Below are 9,059 nucleotides of genomic sequence, written 5' to 3'. Positions count from 1 at the left end.
TTGCAGCGATAACATGTTTGATAACGCGATGTTGCTCGCGACAGCGTTTAACTGACAATTCTTAGTCGACGATCGTGTTTGATGCGCGCCGATAATGCGCAACGATGCGTGACAGTCGCGTAATTATAAGTCTTGTTATGAGCGTAGAAACTGGCCCCGCGTAAGAGAACTGAGGAAGTTGTGACAACAAATTAAACGACGCCAGTCGCGGCAACTTGTCTTGGGAAATTAATAATGTCGCGGTTGCCTTTTAATGAAGGCTCTCAGCGTGGCTTTACCAGGCATCGTTACAAATTAAATATTCATCTTTTTGCATATTGCGACGTAACGGAAGACCTAATTGATGTATCCCACCGAGTAATGTTTAATACACTATGTGCACTAACATACTGTTACCCCACGGACGCATATAGAAGTTTACCGTTTAGTAGAATCGTTTATGTTAGTAGAAATAGAATGATTTATTGATTCTATTGGAGATGTTATTACCTAGATTACAAATCAATGGAGCCTGTCGAAAGCTTTCGAATTCCTTAGTTTATTGTGCAGTCAATCGCTGCAGTCATTGTTGAGTTTTGTGAAGGATATCAGTAAGCACTGGTTTTTTAATGATACCAGATTTGTTCTTTGAATGTTAATTATCAGCAATGATCTGTATTTGAGATTGGCAATAATGTGTACTAAATTTAAGTAAAAAAATAGCGTTAGGCATTCTGGACAACTTTCGAGATAAATTTTTCGAATCAAACTTTATTCGACTAATATCTATCGAATAAATTCACGAATAAAGTTTTGTTCGAATAACAATTCGAATAAATTCTTCGGATAAAATTGTATCCGAATAGCATTTCGAATATAGTAAATTATAATGAATAATATTGGTTCTGAATAAATGTACAAATCAAAATATGATTCCTAATAAGAAATAATTTTTCTTTGAATAAAATTATATATTCTAATAATATTTCGAATAAATTTTTCAAATAAACTTTTCGAATAAAATTCTATTCGAAGAATATACATCAAATACATTCATCGAATAAAATTTCATTCCAATAACGATTCGAATACATTTCTCGGAAAATTGTATCCGATTAGCATTTCGAATATAGTAAATTATAATGAATAACATTGGATTTGAATAAATGTAAAATCAAAAAGTGCTCCTAATGACAAATCATTTTTCTTTGAATAAAATTCTATTCGAATTATATCCTCCGAATATATTTTTCGAATAAAATTGTATTCGGATAATAGTTCGAATATATTCTTTGAATAAATTTTTCGAATAAAATTCTATTCGACTAATCTTTCGAATAAAATTCTATTCAAATAACGTTTCGAATAAATTCTTCAAATAAAATTTGATCCGAACGACGTTTCGGATAAATTATTCGAATAAAATCTTGTCTGTAAAACAATATCAACTTTTTAAAAAGATAGTTTTCAATTCTGTAATTACTGTATTAATTAATTACTGTAATTTTTGTGAGCCAAGTGTAAGCAAATGAAAACCTGCCACTCAGTAAGCTTATTTAACATTGGTAATGAGGTGCTCACATTGTTTTCTTCGTGTTAGTGCGTCTGACAGGAAAACGAAGCCCTGAACGCTTAATTGAACAGCTAAACAGTTCTTATTTGCGCACGATAATTACTGTTTCAACGTCGAATCGCTGGAACGGTGCGTTTAGATCGGTGAAAGATAAATCAACGGCAGGTATGATCAATTCACGACTGAACGTTTCGATAAATTGTCGGACAGCCGCGTGGGATATTCTGAAATTGCTTTGACACATTTCCTATCATTTGCCGGGAGCCTCCTGTGTGCTCCAAATCGATAAATTAACCGGCAGATAATGCACACGGACAGACGTAACGCGTGCTAGCGTTGTTCGTCAACTCCATTCGTTGTTCCTGGTCAGTAATTTATCTATGTTAATCCCCTGTCAACTTTGTACGATTACTATCTTTGAATCAGCATCGTTTGACAATGAAATTTTATACTACGCATGTACGATGGAAACATTAGCATAATTCGTTCGAGTTATTTTGCTGTATGCATTTGATATTTAAACTGTCCTTTGCTAATTCTCACGATTTCTTCGATATGAAATCGCAATGTTTGGAAAATGTAAATTTATACTCATTGAATTTTTATTCTATGAAGTGGGCATTATATTTGAAACAATTTCTGAGCTACGAAACGGGCTTCGAAAACTTTGTATTTAACTCGAATAAATTCTAATTGTAATTGCACGGTTGCAGTATCATTTCAGATCCTGAAGTCCTGATGAAATTCAATTGATTAAAATATGTTACAGTCTCGTATGCAGTATTGGGCATTATTCGAGTATAATTTTATTCGAACAACATTTCGATATAAAATCTTATTTCGATTAAATTCTTCGAGTAAAGTTTTATTCGATGAAATTATTCGAAATGTTATTTTAAGATGAAAGAGCTGAAATCATAAGATTGAGAAATGAATATTTTCGACACGTCCTTTCGATATTCTTTCGGCTTATGTATTGAATAAAATATTTATGTGAATTCAAATTTTGTTTAAGTATTAGATTTCAACATTTTGTTCATGTCACCTCTAAACTAAAGAGAAAATAATTTCATTATAGTTTCATTAACACTAATATTACCAAATTCCTGGTATTATGAAAGTATCTCTATGAGAAATTTTCAAATAAACTTATTTATTCAACCACATATTATAATAGAAGTTGTACAAAGCTTAACTAAATCCCATCTTGTCGTTGCTGTAAAACAATGTAAAACTAGTGTTAAGCAATATGTCGTCAAACCTAATGACTCGCAGAAGAATTATCTTTTTATTGGCAACAAGTGGCTAAGTTCCTTTTTACCTTGTAGCCAATGAATTTTCAACTACAATAAAATTGCAGTATCTTCATATTTGACCTCGCTGCACACGACGTTAAATCATTGTTAAACAGAGTGCAAAACATCCATTTAAAAAGTGGATCAGTAACAGAACACTTGTTTGATCAAATAGTAGAAATCTTTTAGAGCATTCGATGACATCATGGAGATATAACGGATAGAGAGATCAAACGTTGGGTTCATCGATGGATGGTCGGTGATGCATGCGCCGCAGGATCCGTGTCGCTTCTGGTCTATTTTCTCCATCATTCGCTTAACCTTTGCACTGAAGTAACCCAGTGTCATCTTATATTTGGTCAGCATAATTTATGCGTCAATTGTGGCGATGTATCAGAGTGACGCAGAATTTCAATTGAATTACTCAAGAAATTATAATTATAATGTTATTCAATTACATTATAGTTCAATCGCATTGTAATTCGTAATTCAGATCTCTATCCAATTCAATTACAATGTAACTCGCAATTACAATTGGAGTACAATTGAAAAATGATAAGTAATTAGACTCTTAGCTGCGGACGACGTGGTATGCACATCATAAGCAATTTTACATCTTACAACAAATATACTTCTACGATTTAGGTTAAAATGCTTACAAAATTGATCTTAAAATTTAATTAAAATTACGAATTACAATGCAGTTGAATCGAAATTACGAATTACAATGCAGTTGAATCGAAATTACGAATTACAATGCAGTTGAATCGAAATTACGAATTACAATGCAGTTGAATCGAAATTACGAATTACGATGTAATTTAATTAAAATTACGAATTACAATGCAGTTGAATCGAAATTACGAATTACGATGCAATTTAATTAAAATTACGAATTACAATGCAGTTGAATCGAAATTACGAATTACGATGCAATTTAATTAAAATTACGAATTACAATGCAATTGAATTGAAATTACGAGTTACGATGTAATTTAACTACAATTACGAATTGAAAAATAATAAATTAATCGGTCAGCATTAGACACATTCAAATCTGCAGTTAATAATGTTTTTGCGTAACATATGTTTGAAAAATGTGGACACGTGTGATGTTAGGCACAATACCGAACACCACGTGACGGGTAGCGGTGGCGGTGGGGGAGAGTTACGAGTTGGCTTGGGAAGGGCTTTGCTTAGCAAAAAGTAGCGACAACCTTCAATACTTAGAAAAAAATGACCTTAGAGAAAGAAAAAACATGAATCAGAATATTCATAGCTTGGAGCTAAACAAAGCTGTCCCGACACACTTTTTTATATCAACAAAAACGACAAAGATCAATTCGCGCAGAGTGAAATCTAATGGCAAAAATCATTTTGCTCAGTTAAAATCGCGTTTTAGCGAAAACAGTGTCGCGACGACGATGCGATGCGTCAATTTCGTTGCGTTTAAACGTCCCAGTTTCTTGTCGGCGTTTATTTAGATTTATGGAAGTGCATTGCCTTGGTGAACTTTTAAACTGGACGGTGCACTGGCACATAGTCCCTCGAGCGGACGCTTTGAAACGAGTCGCGGTGCGCTTTCCAACTGGAGACGGAACAACTGGATAGCTCTAAAAAATTAGTCCTGTGATTTATGTCGGCTTGCTTTTGCCGACCGACAGTTGACGATCGAAAGAACGGAGCGAGGGAAGCGTACGGTAACTAAATCACGTACAACAGAAGACAAAGCACGAACAGCTTCGAATAATTCAGCGGCAAGTGCTTATGAAATTTCATTTTGTTTGTTCCGCTGGCACGACAAATGCGGAACTCGACAAGAACTTGTCGCTGAAACATTCATTCGGTCAAATAAAAATTTCTGTGAAGAGAAAATGACAGAACATTTTTTAGAAGAAATTATTTTAGATTCAAGAGTGAAATTTAAGAGTACTGTGTGTCACGGATTTTCACTTTTCGTTATTGACTTTGTTGACATTAATATATTGCGTTATTTATAACATAATTTGGTCACCTAATTAATTCTCATTTTTGTATTGTATTTAAAGTGGCACTGTCGAGTGGAGTACTATGTGGGTGAAGAAAAGGAAATCATTCTTAAACGTTGGACAATTAATTTTTAAATGAAGACTAAATTTTTAATTAAATTTATTTAAATTTTTGAAGACTAATTTTTAATTAAAGACTATTTTATACTAGATGAAACAAAACGAGCAATTTAAAAGGCACACAACATATTCGCAACATCTTTGCAACAATAAAAGTTATACCCTTTTAATCGAAATGATTTGCAGAAACGAATCAGATCGTAGTAAAATTTTTCTATACATGTTATTGTTTAATGATTTTATTTACACACACATCATTTTTATATTATATCAGCCAACGTTATTATCCATTTATTCACATACAAGTACATACATACAACTGACAGAATTCGCGCAGTATAATTAAATATATTTAATGCAACAGAGCGAGAAAGATAAGTAGTACAAACATAATATAATAAATGACGACAATATAGACAACGAAAACGACGTACAGATAACAATTTATAAACAACGGTGCGATTAGATAGCAGCGTGCATCGATTATAACATTATTATATATTTACCTAACAACAATAGATTCAGTACATAAAATACATATAGTGCACGTAGCATTAATACATACTTATTTAAAAGTTCAGCAAAATTTGTCACTATTCTCACGGCGTTTCCTGTGCACAAGTGGGGTGTCTTTCGCAGATATCGATTTAAATATGGATAATTCTTAAACCATTCAGGTACGCGAAAGTTTCGAAAAATACATATGTATTTTGTTCGCGAATTACGGAACGTCTCCACTGTGAAATGTCTTGCTCTTGCTTCGTCAAAGAGCGACAAATATTTCCCCACCTGTGTATCCATTTCCTTCCTGCATTTATGGCGAAGGTGAATCGGCCACGTCGGAAAAAGTATTGCTCGCACATGGATTGGACCACGTTTTATCCGAGTGATCGATAGCTCGGCACGGCTGATTCGGGCAGAAGAATTTCTGCGGGAACGGTGAAAAATTCAGTAATACATCGCCAATATTTGCACACAGGATTGTCCTTACGCAGGAGAAACGTTAATTGCATACGAAATCACGGGGTATGAACTTCTCTGAATTACATTTAGTTTCGAACTCGCTGTTATAACGACCAGATATGCTGGCGAGTAGAATTTCAATTTAATAAGTTACGTGCATTAATTCGGGCTTCAACGTTTGTTTATTGTTTCGCAAAGAACGCTGTAGAGCTTCGTTAAATACGGGGCTGCTGACGCTGGAATGAATTTGTTCGCAAGTTTTACGTTATCGTTGTAAAATCGTTTAATTTCTCGGTGTAAAATCATGCCAATTTGTTGCCTGTTTCATAGAATATGTCTCGTCCGGATGAGTCGCGTAAGTTCGACAAAATAATTAGCTAGAAAAAAAGGTTGCCCCCAGAGAGATTCGAACTCTCGACCCCTGGTTTACAAGACCAATGCTCTAACCCCTGAGCTATGGAGGCTCACGGTTCTCCTCTCACTTGAGATGGTGCAAGGGTCTGGAGAATATTCTCTCACATTCGGTTCCACATTAATTATTCCAAAAAGTGTTGCTTATGTAAGCCTACCGTTTCTTATCAATTATATAACTCTTAATCTGCGAAAATTGTTACTAAAACAGTCGATACGTAGTTTTCACTGATATTAGTCAACCATCTTTGTGCAGCACAGCTTTGGTTTTATCATTTAGTAACCAATACTTGTATTATTTCAAGGATGTAGTGAAGAATTTATTAATACGTTTATTTCATAATAATATTTACCACTATCACAAGACTTTGCAATGTATGTCAGTTTGTAGTTACTCGATTGAATCATTAGTTTTTATTAAATCATCTGGTTTATTATGACAAATGGCAAATGGCTTATATCTCGAATACAAATAATTTTATTCATTGTTTTGTGACGTTTCGTTTCTTTTCTAACGAAACACTCTCTGATGTTTAAATAATTCATTTATTTATATATGTACAGTATTAATAATATTAATACGACGAAGTATTTTAGTCTATTAGTTTAGTGTATAGCGTATTATAAAGTTATCGTTGCGATCACTGGAACATCATTGTATAATAGTAAACGCAGACTGAGTTCTATATTTTTTTTACAATAATAACGATATTGATACATTACGTTATTTAATTCTATCATTGCTTATTCCATTATGAAGTTACGGTTGTCGTCACTTTCATAAATTATTATAGGAAAGACAGATTAAGTTATTTTACCGCTGTTCCGCGAACGCACCGACAATTCGTAATAGTTCATTTGTGAGTTAGATTGATGGAAATCGTGATTGGTAAATCGTGCATCGATCTTGTTAGAGATTACCTAATTACATTATAACACAGTAATTACTAGCAGCGCTCGGCGAAGATAATGTTATCTAAGCAAATTCCGACGTCGCGGTCGTGTATAATTTATTATGCACACACTGGCCGTTATTCACGATTTCCTCTGCTAGATTTTTCGAAATTTCAGTCTCCGGCGCGGCAGGAAATCAATTATGACGCTCTTTACTTTCCTCGTGCAACATTCAAAGGAAAAAAGAACCGAGAAGGCAATCTTTACGTTTTCCTACCAAATATTTGCCTGACACTGGTCTTCCTTAGCGTACGAAATTAAAAGAATATTTCTTTTCCATCTTTTCTCTTTGATTATAATGAAATACAATGTTTCACTACATACTTTAAGACGTGTTTTTTTCGATGTAATTATTGTTATTTGAGAAACATTTACAATTTTTATGAAACGATTTCTTTATACATTTCTCTCTAAATATACAGTTTAAAATAAATCGTCAATTATTTGTCATATTACAGTTAAAATCGTAAATGTTTCAATATTAACATTTATTTACTATTGCACCTAATAATTATTGCATTCACAGTGTTAAAACAGATTTATAGAATTTTTAAAACGACGTAAAAAGATAATGTAAGAATTCCTTACACAATGGAGGATTATTGATCAAACAAACCACATCTGATATTGGTACGTTGGTTTTAATGAGTCTTTCCTGCGTGCAGATGACATTTGGAGAAATATTCGACACAGTTTCATTCGTAGCTCTTTGTTAAATATCACGTATTTTCAAAGAAACAAAGATAAAGTAAATAAGCATTTACATCGTTTGAAATTTTATGGAGTACGTTATTTGTTATTTTCGCGTGAGGATCTGAAGTGGCATCGCGTTTTAAAGCATAAAGAAGATAAAAATTAATAGACAGAAGTACTATTATTATAGCGAGAAATGTTCTTATTATTAATTTCGATAAATTAACGGCACCAAATCTTATTTTTAAAAATGGTTACAATAAAAAACTTCATTGATGTTTTAATGTACGAATAAAAAAGAAATCTTTTCTTGATATTCAGAGTTGTTCGCAATTTGAAATAAATTTTATTAGTCAAGGAATTATTGTTCACGTTTGTCAGTAAACCACAAATATTTGTTTATTCTGTTATATGATCTAATATACGTATAGAGTTTGCAGTTTGAGAAATTCTTTGTTGTCAATACCTTCAATTGATAGACAATATTTTATTTGTATGTTGTTTGTCAATATATATACTGTTCTTCAGATGCATTGATATTTGTTTGCAATTAATGTTACTAACTCTTCATTTTCTCAGTTATCAGGGATTTACACAGATTCTAAGTCGCTTTAAATAACGATATCAATTAAGAAACTTGATATGTAAGTAGTAGCAATATTATTATAACACTAATAATATTAGTAGACAAAAAGTAACTAGATCGAATACAAAACTATAAAGACAGAAAAATTCGTAAATATTTTCATATTATGTACAACTTATTAAAATGATTAAACGAGAAAAGATATTTTCACAAGATTTATGTTTCTTATAAATAATTTAGACAATTTTTATTCTGCATAAAAATCAGCAGTCTAATAATAACAGATTAAATAAAAGTTACAGTTTATAGACGATAAAAGATTATTATTACCAGACTGCGAATATGTATGCACTTTTGGCATTTGAAATTTTGAAAGTACAACAAGTCCTGTACAACGGATAAGAATTGATAATATTTTTACTTTATTTACGCCATAAGACATCTTTTAATGAATGAAAGAAATCTCTTATTTTAGTCTTCATAAAGTTAACTATAAA

General features: G+C 32.5%; 1 non-coding gene across 1 annotated transcript; it reads right to left on the bottom strand.

Annotated features, from left to right (window-relative positions):
- Positions 1 to 6,309: 6,309 nt before the first annotated feature.
- Positions 6,310 to 6,382, bottom strand: TRNAT-UGU (transfer RNA threonine (anticodon UGU)). Its single transcript has one exon. It is a non-coding gene; the product is annotated as a tRNA-Thr (tRNA).
- Between the last annotated feature and the right edge of the window lie 2,677 nt (positions 6,383 to 9,059).

Source organism: Megalopta genalis, chromosome 1 (genome assembly GCF_051020955.1).
Source record: "Megalopta genalis isolate 19385.01 chromosome 1, iyMegGena1_principal, whole genome shotgun sequence".
Classification (NCBI taxonomy): domain Eukaryota; kingdom Metazoa; phylum Arthropoda; class Insecta; order Hymenoptera; family Halictidae; genus Megalopta; species Megalopta genalis.
The sequence above is the reverse complement of the archived record's forward strand: the minus strand, read 5'-3'. Positions and strand labels throughout refer to the sequence as shown.